This window comes from Triticum urartu, chromosome 7A (assembly GCF_056163025.1).
Source record: "Triticum urartu cultivar PI428250 chromosome 7A, HENAU_Tu73, whole genome shotgun sequence".
In the NCBI taxonomy this organism is placed as follows: domain Eukaryota; kingdom Viridiplantae; phylum Streptophyta; class Magnoliopsida; order Poales; family Poaceae; genus Triticum; species Triticum urartu.
Genome location: NC_141879.1, coordinates 12062696 through 12078702, shown reverse-complemented (window position 1 = coordinate 12078702; position 16007 = coordinate 12062696).

Genomic DNA, 16007 nt, shown 5'->3' with positions numbered 1-16007 from the left:
CGGACGCGTCGGGTCTACATGGAGGGGGTCTTACTGTGGGTTTGGACCGGATGTTGCTCTAAAGTGTTCGTATAGGCTGACCTAACACGACCGGGTCGATAGTTCCACTAGTCAAAACCCGTCCGTGCAAAGTCAAAGGGCTAGATCCCATGGTCAAACGCTACAGGGTTAGGCGGGACGGGGGCCGTGGGGGGGTAGCAATGCCACCCGAGCGTCGCACCGGGCCCTCATACATGCGGGGTGGTGTGCTGGCATGTCCGAAGAGGCGGCACGCGTCTCCGGGGTGTGCCCCCTCACACGGACGGCGCCGCCGCCGGCACCTGAAGGGGGGAAACGGACGCGTCGGGTCTACAGGGAGGGGATCCTACTGTGGGTTTGGCCCGGATGTTGCTCTAAAGTGTTCGTATGGGCTGACCTAACACGACCGGGTGGATAGTTCCACTGGTCAAAACCCGTCCGTGCAAAGTCAAAGGGCTAGATCCCGTGGTCAAACGCTACAGGGTTAGGCGGGACGGGGGCCGTGGAGGGGGTAGCAATGCCACCCGAGCGTCGCACCGGGCCCTCATACATGCGGGGTGGTGTGCTGGCATGTCTGAAGAGGCGGCACGCGTCTCCGGGGTGTGCCCCCTCACACGGACGGCGCCGCCGCCGGCACCTGAAGGGGGGAAACGGATGCGTCGGGTCTACAGGGAGGGGATCTTAATGTGGGTTTGGCCCGGATGTTGCTCTAAAGTGTTCGTATGGGCTGACCTAACACGACCGGGTGGATAGTTCCACTGGTCAAAACCCGTCCGTGCAAAGTCAAAGGGCTAGATCCCGTGGTCAAACGCTACAGGGTTAGGCGGGACGGGGGCCGTGGGGGGGGGGGGGGGGGGTAGCAATGCCACCCGAGCGTCGCACCGGGCCCTCATACATGCGGGGTGGTGTGCTGGCATGTCCGAAGAGGCGGCACGCGTCTCCGGGGTGTGCCCCCTCACACGGACGGCGCCGCCGCCGGCACTTGGAGGGGGGAAACGGACGTGTCGCGTCTACATGGAGGGGATCTTACAGTGGGTTTGGCCCGGGTGTTGCTCTAAAGTGTTCGTATAGGCTGACCTAACACGACCGGGTCGATAGTTCCACTGGTCAAAACCCGTCCGTGCAAAGTCAAAGGGCTAGATCCCGTGGTCAAACGCTATAGGGTTAGGCGGGACGGGGGCCGTGGGGGGGGGGTAGCAATGCCACCCGAGCGTCGCACCGGGACCTCATACATGCGGGATGGTGTGCTGGCATGTCCGAAGTGGCGGCACGCGTCTCCGGGGTGTGCCCCCTTACATGGACGGCGCCGCCGCCGGCACCTGGAGGGGGGAAACGGACGCGTCGGGTCTACAGGGAGGGGATCTTACTGTGGGTTTGGCCCGGATGTTGCTCTAAAGTGTTCCTATGGGCTGACCTAACACGACCGGGTGGATAGTTCCACTGGTCAAAACCCGTCCGTGCAAAGTCAAAGGGCTAGATCCTGTGGTCAAACGCTACAGGGTTAGGTGGGACGGGGGCCGTGGGGGGGGGGGGGGTAGCAATGCCACCCGAGCGTCGCACCGGGCCCTCATACATGCGGGATGGTGTGCTGGCATGTCCGAAGAGGCGGCACGCATCTCCGGGGTGTGCCCCCTCACACGGACGGCGCCGTCGCCGGCACCTGAAGGGGGGAAACGGACGCCTCGGGTCTGCAGGGAGGGGATCTTACTGTGGGTTTGGCCTGGATGTTGCTCTAAAGTGTTCGTATGGGCTGACCTAACACGACCGGGTGGATAGTTCCACTGGTTAAAACGTGTCCGTGCAAAGTCAAAGGGCTAGATCCCGTGGTCAAACGCTACAGGGTTAGGCGGGACGGGGGCCGTGGGGGGGGGGGGGGTAGCAATGCCACCCGAGCGTCGCACCGGGCCCTCATACATGCGGGGTGGAGTGCTGGCATGTCCGAAGAGGCGGCACGCGTCTCCGGGGTGTGCCCCCTCACACGGACGGCGCCGACGCCGGCACCTGGAGGGGGAAACGGACGCGTCGGGTCTACATGGAGGGCTTCTTACTGTGGGTTTGGACCGGATGTTGCTCTAAAGTGTTCGTATAGGCTGACCTAACACGACCGGGTCGATAGTTCCACTGGTCAAAACCCGTCCGTGCAAAGTCAAAGGGCTAGATCCCGTGGTCAAACGCTACAGGGTTAGGCGGGACGGGGGCCGTGGGGGGGGGGGGGTAGCAATGCCACCCGAGCATCGCACCGGGCCCTCATACATGCGGGATGGTGTGCTGGCATGTCCGAAGAGGCGGCACGCGTCTCCGGGGTGTGCCCACACACACGGATGGCGCCGTCGCCGGCACCTGGAGGGGGGAAACGGACGCGTCGGGTCTACAGGGAGGGGATCTTACTGTGGGTTTGGCCCGGATGTTGCTCTAAAGTGTTCGTATGGGCTGACCTAACATGACCGGGTGGATCGTTCCACTGGTCAAAACCCGTCTGTGCAAAGTCAAAGGGCTAGATCCCGTGGTCAAACGCTACAGGGTTAGGCGGGACGGGGGCCGTGGGGGGGGGGGGGGGGGTAGCAATGCCACCCGAGCGTCGCACCGGGCCCTCATACATGCAGGATGGTGTGCTGGCATGTCCGAAGAGGCGGCACGCATCTCCGGGGTGTGCCCCCTCACACGGACGGCGCCGCCGCCGGCACCTGAAGGGGGGAAACGGACGCATCGGGTCTACAGGGAGGGGATCTTACTGTGAGTTTGGCCTGGATGTTGCTCTAATGTGTTCGTATGGGCTGACCTAACACGACCGGGTGGATAGTTCCACTGGTTAAAACATGTCCGTGCAAAGTCAAAGGGCTAGATCCCGTGGTCAAACGCTACAGTGTTAGGCAGGACGGGGGCCGTGGGGGGGTAGCAATGCCACCCGAGCGTCGCACCGGGCCCTCATACATGCGGGGTGGTGTGCTGGCATGTCCGAAGAGGCGGCACGCGTCTCCGGGGTGTGCCCCCTCACACAGACGGCGCCGCCGCCGGCACCTGAAGGGTGGAAACGGACGCGTCGGGTCTACAGGGAGGGGATCTTACTGTGGGTTTGGCTCGGATGTTGCTCTAAAGTGTTTGTATGGGCTGACCTGACACGACCGGGTGGATAGTTCCACTGGTCAAAACCCGTCCGTGCAAAGTCAAAGGGCTAGATCCCGTGGTCAAACGCTACAGTGTTAGGCGGGATGGGGGCCGTGGGGGGGGGTATCAATGCCACCCGAGCGTCGCACCGGGCACTCATACATGCAGGATGGTGTGCTGGCATGTCCGAAGAGGCCGCACGCGTCTCCGGGGTGTGCCCCCTCACACGGACGGCGCCACCGCCGGCACCTGGAGGGGGGAAACGGACGCGTTGGGTCTACAGGGAGGGTATCTTACTGTGGGTTTGGCCCGGATGTTGCTCTAAAGTGTTCGTATGGGCTGACCTAACACGACCGGGTGGATAATTCCACTGGTCAAAACCTGTCCGTGCAAAGTCAAAGGGCTAGATCCTGTGGTCAAACGCTACAGGGTTAGGCGGGACGGGGGCCGTGGGGGGGTAGCAATGCCACCCGAGCGTCGCACCGGGCCCTCATACATGCGGGGTGGTGTGCTGGCATGTCCGAAGAGGCGGCACGCGTCTCCGGGGTGTGCCCCCTCACACGGACGGCGCCGCCGCCGGCACCTGAAGGGGGGAAACGGACGCGTCGGGTCTACAGGGAGGGGATCTTACTGTGGGTTTGGCCCGGATGTTGCTCTAAAGTGTTCGTATGGGCTGACCTAACACGACCGGGTCGATAGTTCCACTGGTCAAAACCCGTCCGTGCAAAGTCAAAGGGCTAGATCCCGTGGTCAAACGCTACAGGGTTAGGCGGGACGGGGGCCGTGGGGGGGGGGTTAGAAATGCCACCCGAGCGTCGCACCAGGCCCTCATACATGCGGGGTGGTGTGCTGGCATGTCCGAAGAGGCGGCACGCGTCTCCGGGGTGTGCCCCCTCACACGGACGGCGCCGCCGCCGGCACTTGGAGGGGGGAAACGGACGTGTCGCGTCTACATGGAGGGGATCTTACAGTGGGTTTGGCCCGGATGTTGCTCTAAAGTGTTCGTATAGGCTGACCTAACACGACCGGGTCGATAGTTCCACTGGTCAAAACCCGTCCGTGCAAAGTCAAAGGGCTAGATCCCGTGGTCAAACGCTACAGGGTTAGGCGGGACGGGGGCCGTGGGGGGGGGGGGGTAGCAATGCCACCCGAGCGTCGCACCGGGACCTCATACATGCGGGATGGTGTGCTGGCATGTCCGAAGAGGCGGCACGCGTCTCCGGGGTGTGCCCCCTTACACGGACGGCGCCGCTGCCGGCACCTGGAGGGGGGAAACGGATGCGTCGGGTCTACAGGGAGGGGATCTTACTGTGGGTTTGGCCCGGATGTTGCTCTATAGTGTTCGTATGGGCTGACCTAACACGACCGGGTGGATAGTTCCACTGGTCAAAACCCGTCCGTGCAAAGTCAAAGGGCTAGATCCCGTGGTCAAACGCTACAAGGTTAGGTGGGACGGGGGCCGTGGGGGGGTAGCAATGCCACCCGAGCGTCGCACCGGGCCCTCATACATGCGGGATGGTGTGCTGGCATGTCCGAAGAGGCGGCACGCATCTCCGGGGTGTGCCCCCTCACACGGACGGCGCCGTCGCCGGCACCTCAAGGGGGGAAACGGACGCGTCGGGTCTGCAGGGAGGGGATCTTACTGTGGGTTTGGCCTGGATGTTGCTCTAAAGTGTTCATATGGGCTGACCTAACACGACCGGGTGGATAGTTCCACTGGTTAAAACGTGTCCGTGCAAAGTCAAAGGGCTAGATCCCGTGGTCAAACGCTACAGGGTTAGGCGGGACGGGGGCCGTGGGGGGGGGGGGGTAGCAATGCCACCCGAGCGTCGCACCGGGCCCTCATACATGCGGGGTGGAGTGCTGGCATGTCCGAAGAGGCGGCACGCGTCTCCGGGGTGTGCCCCCTCACACGGACGGCGCCACCGCCGGCACCTGAAGGGGGGAAACGGACGCATCGGGTCTACACGGAGGGGGTCTTACTGTGGGTTTGGCCCGGATGTTGCTCTAAAGTGTTCGTATAGGCTGACCTAACACGACCGGGTCGATAGTTCCACTGGTCAAAACCCGTCCGTGCAAAGTCAAATGGCTAGATCCCGTGGTCAAACACTACAGGGTTAGGCGGGACGGGGGCCGTGGGGGGGGGTAGCAATGCCACCCGAGCATCGCACCGGGCCCTCATACATGCGGGATGGTGTGCTGGCATGTCCGAAGAGGCGGCACGCGTCGCCGGGGTGTGCCCACTTACACGGACGGCGCCGCCGCCGGCACCTGGAGGGGGGAAACGGACGCGTCGGGTCTACAGGGAGGGGATCTTACTGTGGGTTTGGCTCGGATGTTGCTCTAAAGTGTTCGTATGGGCTGACCTAACACGACCGGGTGGATAGTTCCACTGGTCAAAACCCGTCCGTGCAAAGTCAAAGGGCTAGATCCCGTGGTCAAACGCTACAGGGTTAGGCGGGACGGGGGCCGTGGGGGGGGGGGGGTAGCAATGCCACCCGAGCGTCGCACCGGGCCCTCATACATGCGGGATGGTGTGCTGGCATGTCCAAAGAGGCGGCACGCATCTCCGGGGTGTGCCCCCTCACACGGACGGCGCCGCCGCCGGCACCTGAAGTAGGGAAACGGACGCATCGGGTCTACAGGGAGGGGATCTTACTGTGGGTTTGGCCTGGATGTTGCTCTAATGTGTTCGTATGGGCTGACCTAACACGACCGGGTGGATAGTTCCACTGGTTAAAACATGTCCGTGCAAAGTCAAAGGGCTAGATCCCGTGGTCAAATGCTACAGGGTTAGGTGGGACGGGGGCCGTGGGGGGGTAGCAATGCCACCCGAGCGTCGCACCGGGCCCTCATACATGCGGGGTGGTGTGCTGGCATGTCCGAAGAGGCGGCACGCGTCTCCGGGGTGTGCCCCCTTACACGGACGGCGCCGCCGCCGGCACCTGGAGGGGGGAAACGGACGCGTCGGGTCTACAGGAAGGGGATCTTACTGTGGGTTTGGCCCGGATGTTGCTCTAAAGTGTTCGTATAGGCTGACCTAACACGACCGGGTCGATAGTTCCACTGGTTAAAACCCGTCCGTGCAAAGTCAAAGGGCTAGATCCCGTGGTCAAACGCTACAGGGTTAGGCGGGACGGGGGCCGTGGGGGGGGGGTATCAATGCCACCCGAGCGTCGCACCGGGCCCTCATACATGCGGGATGGTGTGCTGGCATGTCCGAAGAGGCGGCACGCGTCTCCGGGGTGTGCCCCCTCACACGGACGGCGCCACCGCCGGCACCTGAAGGGGGGAAACGGACGCGTCGGGTCTACAGGGAGGGGATCTTACTGTGGGTTTGGCCTGGATGTTGCTCTAAAGTGTTCGTATGGGCTGACCTAACACGACCGGGTCGATAGTTCCACTGGTCAAAACCCGTCCGTGCAAAGTCGAAGGGCTAGATCCCGTGGTCAAATGCTACAGGGTTAGGCGGGACGGGGGCCGTGGGGGGGGGTTAGAAATGCCACCCGAGCGTCGCACCGGGCCCTCATACATGCGGGGTGGTGTGCTGGCATGTCCGAAGAGGCGGCACGCGTCTCCGGGGTGTGCCCCCTCACACGGACGGCGCCGCCGCCGGCACTTGGAGGGGGGAAACGGACGTGTCGCGTCTACATGGAGGGGATCTTACAGTGGGTTTGGCCCGGATGTTGCTCTAAAGTGTTCGTATAGGCTGACCTAACACGACCGGGTCGATAGTTCCACTGGTCAAAACCTGTCCGTGCAAAGTCAAAGGGCTAGATCCCGTGGTCAAACGCTACAGGGTTAGGCGGGACGGGGGCCGTGGGGGGGGGTAGCAATGCCACCGGAGCGTCGCACCGGGACCTCATACATGCGGGATGGTGTGCTGGCATGTCCGAAGAGGCGGCACGCGTCTCCGGGGTGTGCCCCCTTACACGGACGGCGCCGCCGCCGGCACCTGGAGGGGGGAAACGGATGCGTCGGGTCTACAGGGAGGGGATCTTACTGTGGGTTTGGCCCGGATGTTGCTCTATAGTGTTCGTATGGGCTGACCTAACACGACCGGGTGGATAGTTCCACTGGTCAAAACCCGTCCGTGCAAAGTCAAAGGGCTAGATCCCGCGGTCAAACGCTACAGGGTTAGGTGGGACGGGGGCCGTGGGGGGGGTAGCAATGCCACCCGAGCGTCGCACCGGGCCCTCATACATGCGGGATGGTGTGCTGGCATGTCCGAAGAGGCGGCACGCATCTCCGGGGTGTGCCCCCTCACACGGACGGCGCCGTCGCCGGCACCTCAAGGGGGGAAACGGACGCGTCGGGTCTGCAGGGAGGGGATCTTACTGTGGGTTTGGCCTGGATGTTGCTCTAAAGTGTTCATATGGGCTGACCTAACACGACCGGGTGGATAGTTCCACTGGTTAAAACGTGTCCGTGCAAAGTCAAAGGGCTAGATCCCGTGGTCAAACGCTACAGGGTTAGGCGGGACGGGGGCCGTGGGGGGGGGGGTAGCAATGCCACCCGAGCGTCGCACCGGGCCCTCATACATGCGGGGTGGAGTGCTGGCATGTCCGAAGAGGCGGCACGCGTCTCCGGGGTGTGCCCCGTCACACGGACGGCGCCGCCGCCGACACCTGAAGGGGGGAAACGGACGTGTCGGGTCTACACGGAGGGGGTCTTACTGTGGGTTTGGCCCGGATGTTGCTCTAAAGTGTTCGTATAGGCTGACCTAACACGACCGGGTCGATAGTTCCACTGGTCAAAACCCGTCCGTGCAAAGTCAAATGGCTAGATCCCGTGGTCAAACGCTACAGGGTTAGGCGGGACGGGGGCCGTGGGGGGGGGGGGGTAGCAATGCCACCCGAGCATCGCACCGGGCCCTCATACATGCGGGATGGTGTGCTGGCATGTCCGAAGAGGCGGCACGCGTCTCCGGGGTGTGCCCACTCACACGGACGGCGCCGCCGCCGGCACCTGGAGGGGGGAAACGGACGCGTCGGGTCTACAGGGAGGGGATCTTACTGTGGGTTTGGCTCGGATGTTGCTCTAAAGTGTTCGTATGGGCTGACCTAACACGACCGGGTGGATAGTTCCACTGGTCAAAACCCGTCCGTGCAAAGTCAAAGGGCTAGATCCCGTGGTCAAACGCTACAGGGTTAGGCGGGACGGGGGCCGTGGGGGGGGGGGGTAGCAATGCCACCCGAGCGTCGCACCGGGCCCTCATACATGCGGGATGGTGTGCTGGCATGTCCAAAGAGGCGGCACGCATCCCCGGGGTGTGCCCCCTCACACGGACGGCGCCGCCGCCGGCACCTGAAGGGGGGAAACGGACGCATCGGGTCTACAGGGAGGGGATCTTACTGTGGGTTTGGCCTGGATGTTGCTCTAATGTGTTCGTATGGGCTGACCTAACACGACCGGGTGGATAGTTCCACTGGTTAAAACATGTCCGTGCAAAGTCAAAGGGCTAGATCCCGTGGTCAAATGCTACAGGGTTAGGTGGGACGGGGGCCGTGGGGGGGTAGCAATGCCACCCGAGCGTCGCACCGGGCCATCATACATGCGGGGTGGTGTGCTGGCATGTCCGAAGAGGCGGCACGCGTCTCCGGGGTGTGCCCCCTTACACGGACGGCGCCGCCGCCGGCACCTGGAGGGGGGAAACGGACGCGTCGGGTAACAGGAAGGGGATCTTACTGTGGGTTTGGCCCGGATGTTGCTCTAAAGTGTTCGTATAGGCTGACCTAACACGACCGGGTCGATAGTTCCACTGGTTAAAACCCGTCCGTGCAAAGTCAAAGGGCTAGATCCCGTGGTCAAACGCTACAGGGTTAGGCGGGACGGGGGCCGTGGGGGGGGGGGTAGCAATGCCACCCGAGCGTCGCACCGGGCCCTCATACATGTGGGGTGGTGTGCAGGCATGTGCGAAGAGGCGGCACGCGTCTCCGGGGTGTGCCCCGTCACACGGACGGCGCCGACGCCGGCACTTGGAGGGGGGAAACGGATGCGTCGGGTCTACAGGGAGGGGATCTTACTGTGGGTTTGGCCCGGATGTTGCTCTAAAGTGTTCGTATAAGCTGACCTAACACGACCGGGTCGATAGTTCCACTGGTCAAAACCCGTCCGTGCAAAGTCAAAGGCTAGATCCCGTGGTCAAACGCTACAGGGTTAGGCGGGACGGGGGCCGTGGGGGGGTAGCAATGCCACCCGAGCGTCGCACCGGGCCCTCATACATGTGTGATGGTGTGCTGGCATGTCCGAAGAGGCGGCACGCGTCTCCGGGTTGTGCCCCCTCACACGGACGGCGCCGCCGCCGACACCTGAAGGGGGGAAACGGACGCGTCGGGTCTACAGGGAGGGGATCTTACTGTGGGTTTGGCCCGGATGTTGCTCTAAAGTGTTCGTATGGGCTGACCTAACACGACCGGGTGGATAGTTCCACTGGTCAAAACCCGTCCGTGCAAAGTCAAAAGCTAGATCCCGTGGTCAAACGCTACAGGGTTAGGCGGGACGGGATCCGTGGGGGGGGGGGGGGTAGCAATGCCACCCGAGCGTCGCACCGGGCCCTCATACATGTGGGGTGGTGTGCTGCCATGTCCGAAGAGGCGGCACGCGTCTCCGGGGTGTGCCCCCTCACACGGACGGCGCCGACGCCGGCACCTAGAGGGGGAAACGGACGCGTCGGGTCTACAGGTAGGGGATCTTACTGTGGGTTTGGCCCGGATGTTGCTCTAAAGTGTTCGTATGGGCTGACCTAACACGACCGGGTGGATAGTTCCACTGGTTAAAACCCGTCCGTGCAAAGTCAAAAGCTAGATCCCGTGGTCAAACGCTACAGGGTTAGGCGGGACGAGATCCGTGGGGGGGGGTAGCAATGCCACCCGAGCGTCGCACCGGGCCCTCATACATGTGGGGTGGTGTGCTGCCATGTCCGAAGAGGCGGCACGCGTCTCCGGGGTGTGCCCCCTCACACGGACGGCACCGACGCCGGCACCTAGAGGGGGAAACGGACGCGTCGGGTCTACACGAAGGGGATCTTACTGTGGGTTAGGCCCGGATGTTGCTCTAAAGTGTTCGTATGGGCTGACCTAACACAACCGGGTCGATAGTTCCACTGGTCAAAACCCGTCCGTGCAAAGTCAAAGGGGTAGATCTCGTGGTCAAACGCTACAGGGTTAGGCGGGACGGGGGCCGTTGGGGGGTAGCAATGCCACCCGAGCGTCGCACCGGGCCCTCATACATGCGGGGTGGTGTGCTGGCATGTCCGAAGAGGCGGCACGCGTCTCCGGGGTGTGCCCCCTCACACGGACGGCGCCGCCGCCGGCACCTGGAGGGGGGAAACGGATGCGTCGGGTCTACAGGGAGGGGATCTTACTGTGGGTTTGGCCCGGATGTTGCTCTAAAGTGTTCGTATAGGCTGACCTAACACGACCGGGTCGATAGTTCCACTGGTCAAAACCCGTCCGTGCAAAGTCAAAGGGCTAGATCCCGTGGTCAAACGCTACAGGGTTAGGCGGGACGGGGGCCGTGGGGGGGGTAGCAATGCCACCCGAGCGTCGCACCGGGCCCTCATACATGCGTGATGGTGTGCTGGCATGTCCGAAGAGGCGGCACGCGTCTCCGGGTTGTGCCCCCTCACACGGACGGTGCCGCCGCCGAAACCTGGAGGGGGGAAACGGACGCGTCGGGTCTACAGGGAGGGGATCTTACTGTGGATTTGGCCCGGATGTTGCTCTAAAGTGTTCGTATGGGCTGACCTAACACGACCGGGTGGATAGTTCCACTGGTTAAAACGTGTCCGTGCAAAGTCAAAGGGCTAGATCCCGTGGTCAAACGCTACAGGGTTAGGTGGGACGGGGGCCGTGGGGGGGAGGGGTAGCAATGCCACCCGAGCGTCGCACCGGGCCCTCATACATGCGGGGTGGTGTGCTGGCATGTCCGAAGAGGCGGCACGCGTCTCCGGGGTGTGCCCCCTCACACGGACGGCGCCGACGCCGGCACCTAGAGGGGGAAACGGACGTGTCGGGTCTACACGGAGGGGATCTTACTGTGGGTTTGGCCCGGATGTTGCTCTAAAGTGTTTGTATGGGCTGACCTAACACGACCGGGTCGATAGTTCGACTGGTCAAAACCCGTCCGTGCAAAGTCAAAGGGCTAGATCCCGTGGTCAAACGCTACAGGGTTAGGCGGGACGGGGGCCGTTGGGGGCTAGCAATGCCACCCGAGCGTCGCACCGGGCCCTCATACATGCGGGGTGGTGTGCTAGCATGTCCGAAGAGGCGGCACGCGTCTCCGGGGTGTGCCCCCTCACACGGACGGCGCCGATGCCTGCACCTGGAGGGGGAAACAGACGCGTCGGGTCTACACGTTGGGGATCTTACTGTGGGTTTGGCCCGGATGTTGCTCTAAAGTGTTCGTATAGGCTGACCTAACACGACCGGGTTGATAGTTCCACTGGTCAAAACCCGTCCGTGCAAAGTCAAAGTACTAGATCCCGTGGTCAAACGCTACAGGTTTAGGCGGGACGGGGGCCGTGGGGGGGGTAGCAATGCCACCTGAGCGTCGCACCGGGCCCTCATACATGCGTGATGGTGTGCTGGCATGTCCGAAGAGGCGGCACGCGTCTCCGGGGTGTGCCCCCTCACACGGACGGCGCCGCCGCCGGCACGTGGAGGGGGGAAACGAACGCGTCGGGTCTACAGGGAGGGGATCTTACTGTGCGTTTGGCCCGGATGTTGCTCTAAAGTGTTCGTATGGGCTGACCTAACACGACCGGGTGGATAGTTCCACTGGTCAAAACGCGTCCGTGCAAAGTCAAAGGGCTAGACCCGTGGTCAAACGCTACAGGGTTAGGCGGGACGGGGGCCGTGGGGGGTAGCAATGCCACCCGAGCGTCGCACCGGGCCCTCATACATGCGGGGTGGTGTGCAGGCATGTCCGAAGAGGCGGCACGCGTCTCCGGGGTGTGCCCCCTCACACGGACGGCGCCGCCGCCGGCACCGGAAGGGGGAAACGGACGCGTCGGGTCTACAGGGAGGGGATCTTGCTGTGGGTTTGGCCTGGATGTTGCTCTAAAGTGTTCGTATGGGCTGACCTAACACGACCGGGTGGATAGTTCCACTGGTTAAAACGTGTCCGTGCAAAGTCAAAGGGCTAGATCCTGTGGTCAAACGCTACAGGGTTAGGCGGGACGGGGGCCGTGGGGGGGGGAGGGTTAGCAATGCCACCCGAGCGTCGCACCGGGCCCTCATACATGCGGGGTGGTGTGCTGGCATGTCCGAAGAGGCGGCACGCGTCTCCGGGGTGTGCCCCCTCACAGGACGGCGCCGACGCCGGCACCTGTAGGGGGAAACGGACAGGTCGGGTCTACACGGAGGGGATCTTACTGTGGATTTGGCCCGGATGTTGCTCTAATGTGTTCATATGGGCTGACCTAACACGACCGGGTCTATAGTTCCACTGGTCAAAACCCGTCCGTGCAAAGTCAAAGGGCTAGATCCCGTGGTCAAACGCTACAGGGTTAGGCGGGACGGGGGCCGTTGGGGGGTAGCAATGCCACCCGAGCGTCGCACCGGGCCCTCATACATGCGGGGTGGTGTGCTGGCATGTCCGAAGAGGCGGCACGCGTCTTCGGGGTGTGCCCCCTCACACGGACGACGCCGCCGCCAGCACCTGAAGGGGGGAAACGGACACGTCGGGTCTACAGGGAGGGGATCTTACTGTGGGTTTGGCCCGGATGTTTCTCTAAAGTGTTCGTATAGGCTGACCTAACACGACCGGGTCGATAGTTCCACTGGTCAAAACCCGTCCGTGCAAAGTCAAAGGGCTAGATCCCGTGGTCAAACGCTACAGGGTTAGGCGGGACGGGGGCCGTGGGGGGGGGGGGTAGCAATGCCACCCGAGCGTCGCACCGGGCCCTCATACATGCGGGGTGGTGTGCTGGCATGTCCGAAGAGGCGGCACGCGTCTCCGGGGTGTGCCCCCTCACACGGACGGCGCCGCCGCCGGCACCTGAAGGGGGGAAACGGACACGTCGGGTCTACACGGAGGGGATCTTACTGTGGGTTTGGCCCGGATGTTGCTCTAAAGTGTTCGTATAGGCTGACCTAACACGACCGGGTCGATAGTTCCACTGGTCAAAACCCGTCCGTGCAAAGTCAAAGGGCTAGATCCCGTGGTCAAACGCTACAGGGTTAGGCGGGACGGGGGCCGTTGGGGGGTAGCAATGCCACCCGAGCATCACACAGGGCCCTCATACATGCGGGGTGGTGTGCTAGCATGTCCTAAGAGGCGGCACGCGTCTCCGGGGTGTGCCCCCTCACACGGACGGCGCCGCCGCCGGCACCTGAAGGGGGGAAACGGACGCGTCGGGTCTACAGGGAGGGGATCTTACTGTGGGTTTGGCCCGGATTTTGCTCTAAAGTGTTCGTATGGGCTGACCTAACACGACCGGGTGGATAGTTCCACTGGTCAAAACGCGTCCGTGCAAAGTCAAAGGGCTAGATCCCGTGGTCAAACGCTACAGGGTTAGGCGGGACGGGGGCCGTGGGGGGTAGCAATGCCACCCGAGCGTCGCACCGGGCCCTCATACATACGGGGTGGTGTGCAGGCATTTCCGAAGAGGCGGCACGCGTCTCCGTGGTGTGCCCCCTCACACGGACGGCGCCGCCGCGGCTCCGGAAGGGGGAAACGGACGCGTCGGGTCTACAGGGAGGGGATCTTACTGTGGGTTTGGCCTGGATGTTGCTCTAAAGTGTTCGTATGGGCTGACCTAACACGATCGGGTGGATAGTTCCACTGGTTAAAACGTGTCCGTGCAAAGTCAAAGGGCTAGATCCTGTGGTCAAACGCTACAGGGTTCGGCGGGACGGGGGCCGTGGGGGGGGTAGCAATGCCACCCGAGCGTCGCACCGGGCCCTCATACATGCGGGGTGGTGTGCTGGCATGTCCGAAGAGGCGGCACGCTTCTCCGGGGTGTGCCCCCTCACACGGACGGCGCCGACGCCAGCCCCTGGAGGGGGAAACGGACAGGTCGGGTCTACACGGAGGTGATCTTACTGTGGATTTGGCCCGGATGTTGCTCTAAAGTGTTCGTATGGGCTGACCTAACACGACCGGGTTGATAGTTCCACTGGTCAAAACCCGTCCGTGCAAAGTCAAAGGGCTAGATCCCGTGGTCAAACGCTATAGGGTTAGGCGGGACGGGGGCCGTTGGGGGTTAGCAATGCCACCCGAGCGTCGCAACGGGCCCTCATACATGCGGGGTGGTGTGCTGGCATGTCCGAAGAGGCGGCACGCATCTCCGTGGTGTGCCCCCTTACACGGACGGCGCTGCCGCCGGCACCTGGAGGGGGGAAACGGACGCGTCGGGTCTACACGGAGGGGATCTTACTGTGGGTTTGGCCCGGATGTTGCTCTAAAGTGTTCGTATAGGCTGACCTAACACGACCGGGTCGATAGTTCCACTGGTCAAAACCCGTCCGTGCAAAGTCAAAGGGCTATTTCCCGTGGTCAAACGCTACAGGGTTAGGCGGGACGGGGGCCGTTGGGGGGTAGCAATGCCACCCGAGCATCACACAGGGCCCTCATACATGCGGGGTGGTGTGCTAGCATGTCCGAAGAGGCGGCACGCGTCTCCGGGGTGTGCCCCCTCACACGGACGGCGCCGCCGCCGGCACCTGAAGGGGGGAAACGGACGCGTCGGGTCTACAGGGAGGGGATCTTACTGTGGGTTTGGCCCGGATGTTGCTCTAAAGTGTTCGTATGGGCTGACCTAACACGACCGGGTGGATAGTTCCACTGGTCAAAACGCGTCCGTGCAAAGTCAAAAGGCTAGATCCCGTGGTCAAACGCTACAGGGTTAGGCGGGACGGGGGCCGTGGGGGGTAGCAATGCCACCCGAGCGTCGCACCGGGCCCTAATACATGCGGGGTGGTGTGCAGGCATGTCCCAAGAGGCGGCACGCGTCTCCGGGGTGTGCCCCCTCACACGGACGGCGCCGCCGCGGCTCCGGAAGGGGGAAACGGACGCGTCGGGTCTACAGGGAGGGGATCTTACTGTGGGTTTGGCCTGGATGTTGCTCTAAAGTGTTCGTATGGGCTGACCTAACACGATCGGGTGGATAGTTCCACTGGTTAAAACGTGTCCGTGCAAAGTCAAAGGGCTAGATCCTGTGGTCAAACGCTACAGGGTTCGGCGGGACGGGGGCCGTGGGGGGGGGGGGGTAGCAATGCCACCCGAGCGTCACACCGGGCCCTCATACATGCGGGGTGGTGTGCTGGCATGTCCGAAGAGGCGGCACGCTTCTCCGGGGTGTGCCCCCTCACACGGACGGCGCCGACGCCAGCACCTGGAGGGGGAAACGGACAGGTCGGGTCTACACGGAGGTGATCTTACTGTGGATTTGGCCCGGATGTTGCTCTAAAGTGTTCGTATGGGCTGACCTAACACGACCGGGTCGATAGTTCCACTGGTCAAAACCCGTCCGTGCAAAGTCAAAGGGCTAGATCCCGTGGTCAAACGCTATAGGGTTAGGCGGGACGGGGGCCGTTGGGGGTTAGCAATGCCACCCGAGCGTCGCACCGGGCCCTCATACATGCGGGGTGGTGTGCTGGCATGTCCGAAGAGGCGGCACGCGTCTCCGTGGTGTGCCCCCTTACACGGACGGCGCTGCCGCCGGCACCTGGAGGGGGGAAACGGACGCGTCGGGTCTACAGGGAGGGGATCTTACTGTGGGTTTGGCCCGGATGTTGCTCTAATGTGTTCATATGGGCTGACCTAACACGACCGGGTCTATAGTTCCATTGGTCAAAACCCGTCCGTGCAAAGTCAAAGGGCTAGATCCCGTGTTCAAACGCTACAGGGTTAGGCGGGACGGGGGCCGTTGGGGGGTA